Source organism: Capra hircus, chromosome 17 (assembly GCF_001704415.2).
Source record: "Capra hircus breed San Clemente chromosome 17, ASM170441v1, whole genome shotgun sequence".
Lineage (NCBI taxonomy): Eukaryota > Metazoa > Chordata > Mammalia > Artiodactyla > Bovidae > Capra > Capra hircus.
The window spans coordinates 55,160,476-55,175,885 of NC_030824.1; the positions used below are offsets into that span (position 1 = coordinate 55,160,476).

At 39.2% G+C, this 15,410-nt stretch overlaps 1 protein-coding gene across 1 annotated transcript in view; it reads right to left on the reverse strand.

Annotated features, from left to right (window-relative positions):
- INPP4B (inositol polyphosphate-4-phosphatase type II B) overlaps positions 1-15,410 on the reverse strand; it is a 736,226-nt gene that overhangs the window by 39,193 nt on the left and 681,623 nt on the right. The gene's annotated exons all lie outside the window — the stretch shown is intronic.

Here is a 15,410-nt window from a genome sequence, read left to right on the forward strand (position 1 = left end):
CTAAATCAACATACCCAGATCCTCATCCCTTTTTAAAGTATGGTATATTTCTCATTTTCCTTTCACTCCAGTGTCTGTACTAAGATTGTGAGTGTTTCCTTCTTTTCTTATTCAAGCAATGTGAGCAAAGGTAGAAAAACAAACATACACACATTTATCATAAAACTATGTAAAGCAGATTGCAAAAAAAATGGCTTTCTTTTATCTTGCCATAAACAGAAACAAAATAGTTTCCATCTTCCATTATGATCTGAAACTATAATCTTAGTAACATAAGATTGCAATTTATAAAAGAACTTCAAAGACTGTATTTTGAATTTATAACTGACTACATGAATATCAAACAGTATTACTTTCTAAAAATAGATTTATTTAACCTCCAAATAAAGTTTCATGATTTAGAATTAATTTCCCATTATCTAGGGTATCTATTATCTGCTCAGGAACCACACAATCTATTAGCAACTTTAAAGTTATTAACATAAACAGTGAAATCAATTATATTTATGTAATCCAACCGCAGAGGAAAAAGATTAAACTCAGCAAATGCTTGTTGTAGTCTGGGCTTTCCACACATTTCTTGTGATCAAGCTTAACCCATGGCAAGTCTATATAGCTGCCTAAGTTGCCCTTCTACTTTATGGCCATGTAATATTTGATCACATGGACCCCATATATATGCTTCTCTGGTGGCTCAGAGGGTAAAGAATCTGCCTGCAAAGACTGAACCTGGGTTCAATCTCTGGGTCAGGAAAATCCACTGGAGAAAGAACTGGCAACCCACTCCAGTATTCTTGCCTGGAGAATTTCATGGACAGAAAAGCCTGGTAGGTTACAGTCCATGGGATTGTAAAGAGTCAGACACAACTGAGTGATTAACACACACACACACACACACACACACCCTACATATATTCATGAGAGTTTTTCTTTTTTATAGGAAAAGTGGTTTTCCATTTTTTTTTTTTAAATAGGGACTGGAGAGCAGAAGGAAGAAATTTTCAATAAATGTATCTATTTCAAGAGCAGCTGCTATAAAATCAATTCATTCTTGTAAAGGGAAGGCATTTCCCCCATCTTTTTCTAGCAAAAACAATATCTCTTGACAGCGCTAAGATGCCTTTTTCTCACTTTTGTTCTAGTCTTTCCAAGAGAAAAAAATCTTTATCACAAAATCAAATAAAGCTGTTATAAAAATTCCACCTCTGAGTTTGTTATAAAATTAAACTGGGGAACGGAAACTGGACAACCGATGAATCTACTGTATTTCTATTTTCTGGAGCAACAGAACAGTCAAAGTGATTTGCAAACTCTGTGGCATCCAAAAATATGATTTTCTCAAATAGTTGAGAGGAGAGACAGCATTTTGAAAAGACATAAATTCAGATACTTCTGTATAAGAGACTAGTTTTTCCTTTTTCTCGCAGTTAAAAAAAACCCCTCTAGATCGATATTATTCAACTTGATTCGATGAGTGCTAAGAGCAGATCTAGGAAAAGTCTTGGGCCCAGTAGATAAGGAATGCTTTATGTGATTTTATTCTTAAGTATTTACACCCCATCTTGCTTTAAGAAGAATTTAAGGCAATCTAAATGGATACATAAAATGTAGTAAGTTATCAAGAATGGGTTGTGAAAAGAGCTATCCAGGGCAAGGGTTGTGTCATAAAACTGAACCAGAAATGAAGCCACTATATTAAAAATAGAAAGCTTATAAAAGAATGTTATACATTTGAAGTGCCCAGAACACTTACATTACTCATTTTAAGTTGAAAATATCATAAGTCAAAACTGCATTTAATGCATCTAACCTACAGATCGTTAGAGCTTACCCTAGACTACCTTCAGCATGCTCAGAATACCTATATTAACCCTCAGTGGCATAAAAATCATCTAACACAAAGCTTATTTTATGACATAGTCTTGAATATCTCATGTAAGTTATTAAATATTGTACTAAAAGTGAAACAAAGAGTGGTTTTACTTAACATGACATCCTGCTCTCTACTATGCTGGCTTGATGGTTAGATTTTAGACGATTCAGGGCAGTGAAATTCCCAAAACAATTTTGTGATACTTGAAAAGTATGACATACGACTTGTTACTACTAATCAGCTACCAATTTTGTAAATGATATGTTTTATAAATTACACCCTTGATCCCTATAAAGATGTCACTCACAATCCCATAAATTCTGCTGGGCTCAATGAATGGAAGAGAATGTGGTGTAATTGTGCATATTATATTTTTGCCCACAGGACTTGAGATCATTATCCTCAGATACAAATGTATTACACAGGGCATTTGAACTTGGTCATCTGTGATCGTCTGATCAGGAGAAAAGTTTGCAATTTTTGACTGCTTTTTTCATAAACTCTATTGCTTCCCGGTCCAGTTTTCATTAGATAGCCTGGGAAGACATTCAGTTTGTTACCCTGGACTAGTGACTGGGGCTCTACAACCAAAATTCAGGTTAGAAGGAGAGTTGAAACTCTTTTAATGAAAGTGTTTTCTTGAGTATAGTAAGCACTTCAACAAAGTCAGGAAGTTTTATGCAGTACACTGACAATACATTGATTTTAATAGTTTTGAATTTATTCACATGTGCTTTAGGGCAAACATAACAAACATAACAAGGGCATGGATTCATGGACATCCTTGCCCTGGTCAAGACTACAATAAATGTCTATTCAGGTGACAATGGTAGAAAAATCATTAGGTAGTTAAATGAATAACTGAGATTTGGGCAGCATTATCGTATGGGAACGGAATGCCATAACAAACTGGGAAAAGACTCATTAGAAGACCCCGATGCTTGAGGGATGAAAGACTGAAGGCAGGAGGAGAAAGAGATAGCAGGGGATGAGATGGCTGGATGGCATCATCAATTCAATGGACATGACTTTGAGCAAACTCTGGGAGATAGTGGACAGGGAAGCCTGGCGTGCTGCAGGTCATGGGGTCACAGGGTTGGATACGGCTTAGCAACTGAACAACAGCAGCAATAAACTTGTAAACTTTAAAGCAAATAGGATTTGAGATAGAACTACGATATTTGTTTCATGTCCATACATATTTTTGATTTTCTCTTTGAACACAGCATTCAGGTTCAACAATATGAAGCTACACCACTAGCTTCCTTGAGTCTTGTGTTTCAGCTTCCTGGGAGCATAGATGAACTTGCTGGATTTCAGCACAGCCACGGTCCACACATCATTCAGGCCTGGGCTGCCTGTATCTCTAGCTTCTGTAATGAGCACAAGCCATTTCTAGGACTAGTTTCTGCTACACCTCATTTTCCAAGAGCAAAAGCATCAATCATCTCCCTAATCGCCAATAGGTTTTTGTTGTGTCTCAGCTGGAAGTTTCCTTCCCTTGTCTAAAAGGGAGCTCTAAAAAGTCTCAGATTACCTCACAGGCTCCTGTCAAAACACTGTGCATTTCACTTCCCAAACCCAAGAGATTTTTCTGTCCTATTTCACTGTGCTTTCATTTTTTAAAGAAAATAAACAAAACAAATAAAAATGTTCTTAAAAAACAAACAAAAAAAAAAAAACTACCACTTCTGAAAACCCTCTTTTCTAGAACTTGATTTAAATGCAATAAACCAAACCAGTGCTTTATAAATGCTGGGACCTTTGTGGAAAGTCCCAGTTACATGCAAACCCCCACTATACGAAATAAAAAATATCAGCTATCAGAAGTGAAAACCAGGATGTCCAGGAAACATTTAGAAAGATGTTTAATATAATATATTATTGGGAAAATACTAATTAAGCCAAGATATCATTTTGTAGCCATTGGATTGGTAAACTAAAAAAATCAAAAACAAAACTCATAGTACAAATATAGGGTCATGTACAAAAAAGATCTTCACAACCAAGATAATCACGATGGTGTGATCACTCACCTAGAGTCAGGCATCCTGGAATGTGAAGTCAAGTGGGCCTTAGGAAGCATCACTATGAACAAAGCTAGTGGAAGTGATGGAATTCCAGTTGAGCTGTTTCAAATCCTGGAAGATGATGCTGTGAAAGTGCTACACTCAATATGTCAGCAAATTTGGACAACTCAGCAGTGGCCACAGGACTGGAAAAGGTCAGTTTTCATTCTAATCCTAAAGAAAGGCAATGCCAAAGAATGCTCAAACTACCGCACAATTGCACTCATCTCACATGCAAGTAAAGTAATGCTCAAAGTTCTCCAAGCCAGGTTTAGGCAATACGTGAACCGTGAACTTCCTGATGTTCCAGCTGGTTTTAGAAAAGACAGAGGAACCAGAGATCAAATTGCCAGCATTCACTGGATCATTGAAATAGCAAGAGAGTTCCAGAAAAACATCTATTTCTGCTTTATTGACTATGCCAAAGCCTTTGAGTGTGAGGATCACAATAAACTGTGGAAAATTCTGAAAGAGATGGGAATACCAGACCACCTGACCTGCCTCTTGAGAAACCTATATGCAGGTCAGGAAGCAACAGTTAGAACTGGACATGGAACACTTGACTGGTTCCAAATAGGAAAAGGAGTATGTCAAGGCTGTATATTGTCACCCTGCTTATTTAACTTATATGCAGAGTACATCATGAGAAACGCTGGGCTGGAAGAAACACAAGCTGGAATCAGGATTGTTGGGAGAAATATCAATAACCTCAGATATGCAGATGATACCACCCTTATGGCAGAAAGTGAAGAGCAACTAAAAAGCCTCTTGATGAAAGTGAAAGAGGAGAGTGAAAAAGTTGGCTTGAAGCTCAACATTTAGAAAACTAAGATCATGGTATCTGGCTCCATCAGTTCATGGGAAATAGATGGGGAAACAGTGGAAACAGTGTCAGACTGTTTTTTTGGGCTCCAAAATCACTGCAGATGGTGACTGTAGCCATGAAATTAAAAGACACTTACTCCTTGGAAGAAAAGTTATGACCAACCAAGATAGCATATCGAAAAGCAGAGACATTACTTTGCCAACAAAGGTCCATCTAGTCAAGGCTATGGTTTTTCCTGTGGTCATGTATAGCTGTAAGAGTTGGACTGTGAAGAAAGCTGAGCACTGAGGAATTGATGCTTTTGAACTTTGGTGTTGGAGAAGACTCTTGAGAGTCCCTTGGACTGCAAGGAGATCCAACTAGTCCATTCTAAAGGAGATCAGCCGTGGGATTTCTTTGGAAGGACTGATGCTGAGGCTGAAACTCCAATACTTTGGCCACCTCATGCAAAGAATTGACTCATTGGAAAAGACTCTGATGCTGGGAGGGATTGGGGGCAGGAGGAGAAGGGGACGACTGAGGATGAGATGGCTGGATGGCATCACTGACTCGATGAACATGAGTTTAGGTGAACTCTGGGAGTTGGTGATGAACAGGGAGGCCTGGCGTGCTGCAGTTCATGGGGTCGCAAAAAGTCGGACACAACTTAGCAACTGAACTGAACTGAAAAAAAATGGAAGCATGTGCACTCCTAATAGAATATAAATTAGTGTAGGCCAATAGGGTAGCATCTAGTAATACTGAAAATATGAATACCATTCATTCCACTTATAGGTTCATGTACCCTTATGCTTGTATTCATAATTATACATGTGAATATGTCTCTTGCACTATTGCTTATAGTATCAAAATATCAGAAACAATCTAAAATTCAGTAGAGGAATAGATGAATTGTGGTATATGCACACAAAGGAATACTATACAGCTATGAAAAGGAAAGAGCAGACGTTATATGTGAACATAGATCTTAAAACACATGATATCAGCTGAGGAAAATGAGTTGCTGAATGTGACACACACCATGAGAACACTTTTATAAACAAAACCTCTAATAAATGTGAGGAATTAATAAATAATACTCTTAGCCTGGACCACTTAGATATTCCTAGTCAAGAACTCTTAATTTTTCTTCACTACTTACGTAAATTGTACTAATCCTCAAAACACAGTACAAATTCTACCATCCTCTGGACCACTCCAACCCATAATGATTCCCTTTCCCCTTTGATCCACTCTAATAATAATAGTTTTAAATACGTGACCTCATCTACCTCATATTCTCATTGTGGTGACTAATAAAGGCTCCTCATAGAGAACGTTTCATGTCATTCTTAGCGTGCAGCAAGAACTCACTGACTCATAGTTGTTATTATAAGTTTCTGTATCCCTTTGTTTAGCCCAGTACTCTGCCATGCTGCTGCTGCTGCTTAGTCCCTTCAGTCGTGTCCGACTCTGTGCAACCCCATAGACGGCAGCCCACCAGGCTTCCCTGTCCCTGGGATTCTCCAGGCAAGAACACTGGAGTGGGTTGCCATTTCCTTCTCCAATGTGTGAAAGTGAAAAGTGAAAGTGTAGTCGCTCAGTTGTGTCCTCTTCGCGACCCCATGGACTGCAGCCTACCAGGCTCCTCCATCCATGAGATTTTCCAGGCAAGAGTACTAAAGTGGGGTGCCATTGCTTTCTCTGGTACTCTGCCATAGTACTCAATAAATGTTTACACTTGACTGCGACTATGATGGAGACATGGAGAAGGCGATGGCACCCCACTCCAGTACTCTGGCCTGGAAAATCCCATGGATGGAGGAGCCTGGTGGGCTGCAGACCATGGGGTTGCAAAGGGTCAGACACAACCGAGCGACTTCCCTTTCACTTTTCACTTTCATGCACTGGAGAAGGAAATGGCAACCCACTCCAGTACTCTTGCCTGGAGAATCTCAGGGACAGGGAAGCCTGGTGGGCTGCCGTCTATGGGGTCACACAGAGTCAGACACGACTGAAGCGACTTAGCAGCAGCAGCAGCACAATGGAGACATATTTCTGCTAATAATATTTGCCCAGGTCATCTGCTGAGGTGGGGTCCTGGCTCAGTAGTTACTGGATTCTCAGTCAAGTCTGTGGGCATTTGGGAGTTGGACGCTCCCAAGTTTCACTGGCTGATGCTGAGGCACTGCTCTGTGGGGATCACCCATGAACACGAAAACTCCTATTTTGCACTCAGATGCCCCTAGATTGTCCTGATGTTATTAGTTGAACTCTGTCAGTCAAAGTCACTGAGGGAGTTTAAGCCTTTTAAAACAAGTATTAATCCTGGGAGTTTTCTTCTAAGATCGTGAACACCTGGGGAATTCCTCAATTTCAGGAACCTCAGAGGAGGCACTTTTAGAGAAACATGGGACAAGAAAGGTTACACTGCTATTGCTAAGTCACTTCAGTCGTGTCCGACTCTGTGCGACCTCATAGACGGCAGCCCACCAGGCTCCCCCGACCCCGGGATTCTCCAGGCAAGAACATTGACAGGGTAGCTTAAAAAATGCAGAGCATGAACACTTACTAAGCAGAGCACCTAATATCCGCCAGGCATAGAGAATTCAAATAGTTGATCTCATTTAACATGATGCCTCCGGGAAAGAGAGAGATAAGTTATCCCTGGTTTACAGGTAAGGAAACTGAGGCCTGGAGATTAACTTAAAAGCTGCACAGAAAATAATTTCCAGAATAAGCATTTAATCACAGGCCTTCTTGATTTTAAAAATCCATGTTTGTGACAGAAGTTAAACTTATTTAAATTAGATTCATTTATATTTCATTTCATTACATTAAATAAAAAACACATTCCATACACTTATTTATCTAGGTCCTTAGTTAATAATTTGAGGAACTGAGAGAAATGACTTATTTGGAAAGGTGTGTCTAAAACTGGTAATGGCTCTGAATGTTAAACTCCATACTCACAGGGTCTCAAGTTACTAGTACTTGAAAACAAAATTAAATATCAATACAAAACACATTAGGGAAAAGAAAGAAATCTGAAAATCACTACTTCTAGTAGCAGAACAACCTGACACATATACACATATGAAGAAGATAGCTTAAAATTAGCACATACGTTTCGTTTAGGAAATTGGAAGTTTTTTGGTAGCTCAGTCTTTGATTTCTCCAGTAAGAGCAGTTCTTTCTTGGTGGGTCATCTGTGGATATCTTATTAAGAGATATTTGCTCCGAGATGATTTTTGCAGACGTGTACTCTCTGTAGCATCTCTCACCTCAGCAGCGGCTGAAGCAACAACATCCTAAGTGGTGTACGTTTTCACACTATTATTAGCAAGCCTAAGAAGATGGTGACCTCATCTGGGCTTATTACTGTGATTCGTCACAGATACAGGCTGGAAAAACGCAGCAGACACACCACTGAAACTCTCAAGGGAAGAGATAACTCTAAGCGATAATGAAGAAACCGTTCCCACTTGTGCCGCTCTACACAAACATGTCCCTTTCCAATAGTCAAGAGATAACTGAAAGCTTCAATTACCCATGTCTGCGATGCTTCTTATTCACTTCAATATTTGAATTAGGGGATAATATGAAATAATGGAAGCTCTTCTCTGACTAGTACAATCAAACAAAAGCTAAAAAAAGAAAGCCAAAGTGGAAAGAAGACTAAGGAAGGAAGACATGTTTCTATCTAAACACAAATGATCTCCATGACTTGAAAGTGAACCCCACAAGAGAGTAAGTCATGAGAAATAAAACCTGTACAGACATCAGTAGCTTGAGGTCATTTATTTATAAAGTAGAACATTTCATAAGTCACACTCCCTGACACATAAATTTTGCGTTGAGAATATGACATTCAACGGGATGATAAAACTCAATACGGCTGATGGGCCTTTTAATCTCTCTCTTGTGAGTTAAATATTTACTAAAATAGAATGATTAAAGCCCTGTATCTTAAGAGGGATAAATAGGTTGGATGCTGAAATATACCCTGATTAATCTTACTAAAGGCATATCAACTATCTTTAGAGTCATTATAAAAAGACAGATTGCAGAGTAATATAGCATAGGGAAAATAAAAGTTACAGACAGCTAAACAATATGGTGTCACACTGCTACACTGCATACACACATAATCTTAAAGGAAAATAACAGAGAACAGGCATTTTCATTTTCATTTACTTTTAAGTGACAATTAAATTTCCCGACACAACTATTTTTGGATAAAATGTGACATTTAATAATCTAGTCAAATTTTGTATTTTTAAATGCAATCCTAATTGTCTTTTAATCAAGTATAAGTTTGAAAGTGCCTACTAAATATGCTTTTTGCAAAAGCATCGGGACAAGAAAGCTCTTAGCACTCAACGGTGACTTCAGGATCAAATAACTGAGTGCTGAGACTGCATTCATTTTTTATTTCTATTTGAAAATAAAAATGCTGCTGATTATTCAGCCATCATTTTGTAAACTTCTGCTATAGATATCAAGGAAGAATTTGGCAATGCACATACACTTCAAAGAAAGGATAGATATACCAGGTTTATAGTCGTATCACAAAGTCACTAAAGTCAGTTACTGAAGGGTGGTTGATTTACGCGAGGCAGACTTTAGTCAAGTGGCTTTCAACCCCAGCTCTATCTCAGAGTTTGTGGTGGGACTCTGAGAGAATCTCTGCTTTGGTTTTACAATATAGGTAATTGCTAAGAGTTCCTTACAGAGTCATATCTACCCCAACTCCTCATCAGCTTCCTAATATGAAGAGGAAGCTTCATATTAGCCACTTCAGTCAAACAGACTGTAGCTAGTGGCACATGTTGGGAGCATGAAGCATAAGTAATAAGGGATATATAGGAAAAGAGAGGGTCTGAAATTTTTGAAAACAGGACAAAGGCCACAATGACAAGTTGAAATTATCATGGAGTAATCATGGTACAGGCAAAACAAAAACTGAGTCACGTGACCACTGAGAATCTAGGGTCAGACAAGTCTCTGCACCACTGGGAACTTGAACTTTCTTTGACCTATACCAGACCCAAGAACACCACCAGGTGTACTCAGAACAATACCTGCCAGCTGCAACCTTATGGTCTCAGGGTCTCTCCTTGTAACTGCAACCATTTGGGACGCCAACCAATCCTCGCTTAACAAGCACACTTACTCTTGCCACACACAGCAGTGTTCAGTCGTGTCCGACTCTCTGCAACCCCATGGACTATAGCTCATCAGGCTCCTCTGTCCATGAGAATTTTCAGATAACAATACTAAGTGGGTTGCCATTTCCTTCTCCAGGGGATCTTCCTGACACCAACCTAAGTCTCCTTTGTTTTGCCAGTTCCAATTATAATTCTTGATAAACAACTCATGGGACTAACTGTAACCTTGTGGGTTTTTGCCTTTAAAAGCCTCCCCTACTTTGTAGTCTGGTAGGACAGAATTCAGGGCTTCCCAGGTGGCTCAAAAGTAAAGAATCAGCCTGCCAAGTAGGAGATGCAGGTTCGATTCCTTGGTTGGAGAGATCTCATGGAGAAGGAAACGGCAACTCACTCCAGTATTCTTGCCTGGGAAATCCCATGGACAGAGGAGCCTGGTGTCCATGGGTTCACAAAAGAGTCAGACACAACTCAGTGAATAAACACAACAATAAAACACAATACAACTGTTTGTTGAATTTGCGTCTCCTGGGTTGCAGCCCTAAATAAACACCTTTTTATTTCAATCATGTCTGTTCCTAAAATTTTGGTTGACAGATTTAGCCTGTGATGGTAGATTGTGGCCTGTCTGTTTTTGAATTTGTATCCAAACCTCTTTAAAACTTTCACTTTCATTTTGTGGAACTTTTGCTTATAAATATGTCACAACTGAGTGATAATTTCCCTTGCTTATTTCCAACTGCCTATGTATGTGCAAAACTTCCTAACAGATAGGACCTGAACATTTTAGAAACCTATGTTATTCATTCACTCATTCATTGAATATTTATTGAGAACCTACCATAACTAGACTTTATTCTAGTACTGGAAATATAGAGGTGAACAAGAAAAAAAAGTCCATACTCTCATAGAGTTTATTCTGGTGAAAGGGCTTCTGAACAAGCAGGGAGATGAAGCTTTATTTATCGATAACACTTCTCTCACCCATAAGTAATTTGAAACTTATAACAATAAGCAGGATAAAAAAGTAAAATTTAATATAGATAGGGGAAAAAATAAAACTAGCCAAAAAGCAATGGTATTATAACCATGGTGAACTTTTAAAAATATCCAGAGTAAATATCCTGAAAGGTGGTTAGAATAATTCAAACATAAAATAAACCAAGACTGATATTAAATAAAATAAACAATTTAATACCTTTAAAATATAATCAAACTCCATTAAAATGCTACTTTTTTTTAATCCAGCATTGTGTCCTAGAATATTTATAAAGTTCTTAAAAATTTTGTCTCTGTCTCAATGATAAACTGTGCACAGTCCAAATATAAGTAGTTTTTAAATGCCTCTGAACCAGTTCCAGTGTCCATCTAAAAGTCACCATCTGAAGGGTAGGACTTCTGATCAGGTGGCAGAGCGAAGAGCTCTGCAAATCTTTGTCCTCCTCCCAAAGCTATGACACTGAAAAATATTGTCCAAACCGACCATTTAAGCACCCTAATAATCAGCCAGAGTCAAGCAATGAGTGGAAAAGAGTTTCTACTTGGAAAATTGCTGACTGGTTGGCTTAAAGCTCAACATTCAGAAAACGAAGATCATGGCATCCAGTCCCATCACTTCATGGGAAATAGATGGGGAAACCGTGGAAACAGTGCCAGATTTTTTTGGGGGGTTCCAAAATCACTGCAGATGGTGACTGCAGCCATGAAATTAAAAGACTCTTACTCCTTGGAAGAAAAGTTATGACCAACCTAGAGAGTGTATTGAAAAGCAGAGACATTACTTTGCCAACAAAGGTCCATCCAGTCAAGGCTATGGTTTTTCCACTGGTCATGTACGGATGTGAGAGTTGGACTATGAAGAAAGCTGAGTGCCGAAGAATTGATGCTTTTGAACTGTGATGCTGGAGAAGACTCTTGAGAGTCCCCTGGACTGCAAGGAGATCCAACCAGTCCATTCTGAAGGAGGTCAGCCCTGGGTGTTCTTTGGAAGGAATGATGCTAAAGCTGAAACTCCAATACTTTGGCCACCTCATGCAAAGAGTTGACTCATTGGAAAAGACTTTGATGCTGGGAGGGATTTGGGGGCAGGAGCAGAAGGGGACGACCAAGGATGAGATGGCTGGATGGCATCACTGACTCAATGGATGTGAGTCTGAGTGAACTCCAGGAGTTGGTGATGGACAGGGAGGCCTGGCGTGCTGCGATTCATGGGGTCGCAAAGAGTCGAACACGACTGAGTGACTGAACTGAACTGACTGAAGGAAGAAGAGAGCCAGTCTACGGTCTTCCTATCTGGGCTACTCCTACTCCCGTCCCTCTCCCAGAGTGGGGTCGCCATGGAAAGTAAGAACTTTGCTGCCCCAGGCTCTGAATGCATTTGAAGAGGAGTGGAAAAATCACACACCCCAGCACAGTCAGAAGCATTAGTAACCTTGTGCTTGTGCTAAGGTCGCTTCAGTCATGTCCAACTCTTTGCGACCCCATGTAGCCTGCGAGGCTCCTCTGTCCATGGGATTCTCCAGGCAAGAATACTGGAGTGGTTGCCACGCAAACAAATGCTTCCAGCAATCCTCACAGCTGGCCTCAGGCTGCACTTCCATTTGGGCCACTCCCCAGAGCAAGTGGTCTAGTCATGAATGCAATGGGCAAGGAAAGCCCGGCCATCAAGTGAGCCACGGAGGGCTTTGATCAATTTCCACACATCTCGGGTTGACTAGTAGGACCTAAAAAGGCCTGATGGGAAGAAAAGATAGGATGGATACAAGAATTCTTGAACTGGAATATATTTCCAAATTAACACACAGATACATCAACAAAGCCTCTAACTGGCTCGAACTGTTTGAACACAACTTCTGTCTAATCAATGACTGACACTAAATTACCGAGAGCCAAATGCAACCCCAGGAAATAAGGCTTAGACATAAAAAAAAAACTGAACTACAGTTTCAAAACATAATTTAAAACACAATTTTAAAAAGAGATGGAAAAGTTGCTACACAGTTCTGAAAAACGGAAGGCAACAGAAAGTATTCATATTAATATTTATATTGTTCTTCATTGATTCAGCCACTGTTTATATTTATTTCAGTCTGGACCAGACGTCCCAGGTGGCACCAGTGAAATACAGGAGACTCAAGAGATGTTAGTTCAATTCCTGGGTTGGGAAGATCCCCTGGAGAAAGAAATAGCAACTCACTCCAGTATTCTTGCCTGAAGAATTCCATGGACAGCAAAGCCTGGTAGACTACAATCCATGGGTTGCAAAGTGTCAGACACGACTGAGCACACATACACACGCACACACGCACACACACACACACACACACACACACACACAGAGGACCAGATACTGTGCTCAATGCCCAGATATTAATACAATAGTGAACATGTTAAGGTTGAAAGCAAAAAGTCTGCATTCTAGAACTAGAGTTTTCTCTTCAAATCTCAGAATTTGGTCAGAATACTCTAGTCTGGTACACAGTCTCAACTTTCTCAAAGTATGTAGTTTTTATGACATACGCTTTAAGTAATATTTTGACTAACAGATGTGAAGCAGTCAAATACATAACCAAATAATTTGAAGTGACAGCATTTTGTGTTGCTTGGTATAAAGAAAATAACATTAAATATAACTAAGGCAAACAAGGTCTTACTGTACAGCACAGGAAAAAAATATAACTAAGGCATCTGTGTTTTAGTGCCAGCTCTAGTACTTTCTGAGTAGTCTTTGCCAAAACACTCTACAGAGTTCCGTTTCCTTATTCTTATGGTGAAGTAGATTTGACTAAATTTCTAAGGTGATGCCTTAATCTCAAATTCTACGATTATTTGTCAGGGCATACAACAATATACATTCACATAAAATATTTATAAGACACCTATCTAGACTAACTTTAATGAATGCAACCCACTCATAATTAGCTTAGCATTTGTAAGCACATGTACATTTTCAAGGTGGTATTGAAATAGCTTATTTTCTTAAATAGATAAAACATTGCATGTGAAACCTTATTTATAAGATCTTAATATTAATATATGGTATTGGAGTCAAACCATATGTCATAATATATTCGCAAAAATACATAACACTCATAATTGCCTAGACTTGATTGTCTCAGGAAGATCACGACCCTTGATATTTATTTTTCTAACAAATACCATACAGTGATTGTTCTTAAGCATTGTTCTAATCATGTAACACATATCCGTTCATTTAATCCTTGAGAACTTCCTAAGAAGGGCTATTATTATTAGCATATTTGTTTTACATAAGGAGAAGACTGAGGAACCAATTTGCCTCAGGTAGTAAGGCAGGATGAGATTAACTTCTTCTTGGCTGGTAAGTGGCATGTGACCAAGGTTCAAACTCAGGACAGCTGGCTCCCAAGTCCCTTCCTCCCATCTACTCTGCCCTGTAGCCAGAGCTTATAAAGCTATGGGCTTGTAAGATGGTACCCAAAGAGGGAAAGTATGGAAGTTATTTAAGACAATAATATATCTTACTTCCCTTAAACACACACACACACACAGACAAGTCCTCAAACTCTCACACAGTACTCACATGTACAAAAAACCAAAGGCTAAATTCGTCAGATTGGAAATTTACATACATATATGTGTGTGTGCATGTGTATATATATATATATATATCACCAAAGTGGTGGGGATATGGAAGTCATGGTCTTCAACATTTTTGGATTAAATTCCTAGTGCCTTACTTTAGGTCACAATCCACAACTGAACCCCCATAAGTGTGATGTCATTAGCAAACATACTGACATATAAAGTTAGTTCCTCCAGCCTTTATACTTTACCAAAATCTTCAGTTTTGTATTTCAACATGTATATGACAGATACACCCTTTATTTACCAGTTGGAAAAAATACCTTTCTAATTTAAGGGTCCTCTCTTACCTCCACCTTAAATAAACAAGTAACAAACTCCACTTGCAAATTACTTTATGTTGGTGGACTCATTCCAGTCCTCTGAGGTCTCTGACCTGGAGTAGTTTGTGCCCTGCCCTCCACACCTGGCATCTTTGTTCCATCCACAGTGATATTTGTACTTCTTAAATGCACAACAGAAGGTTTCATACTCAGATCCTGAATCTTCCCTGTGAGTGCTGAGAGATAATTTTTGAAAAAAGTCTTTTCTAACAACCAAACGTGTTTGTATGGCTGAGATGCTCATGTCAGGCCTCAAAGACATCCTTATACACTTATCCAAAAATTATGGTAGAACGCCACTAAACAAAGAAAATGCCAAGAGACATGAAATGGGGTAAAACAGAGGGCTTCAGAAACCTCTCATTAGCGGGGAAAACACACGGCACAGAAAGAGCACAGGTGAGCGCTGCCTCACCATGGAGAGACTACAGCAGCTAAAAGAAAAGCGAAGCTAATGACATGCCAGATAAGAAGCAGCCTTTTCAGTGCATCATATGACATTCCTTTTTGCAATCTGGGAGCCTGTCCCATGTTTCCTGTTGTGCTTTT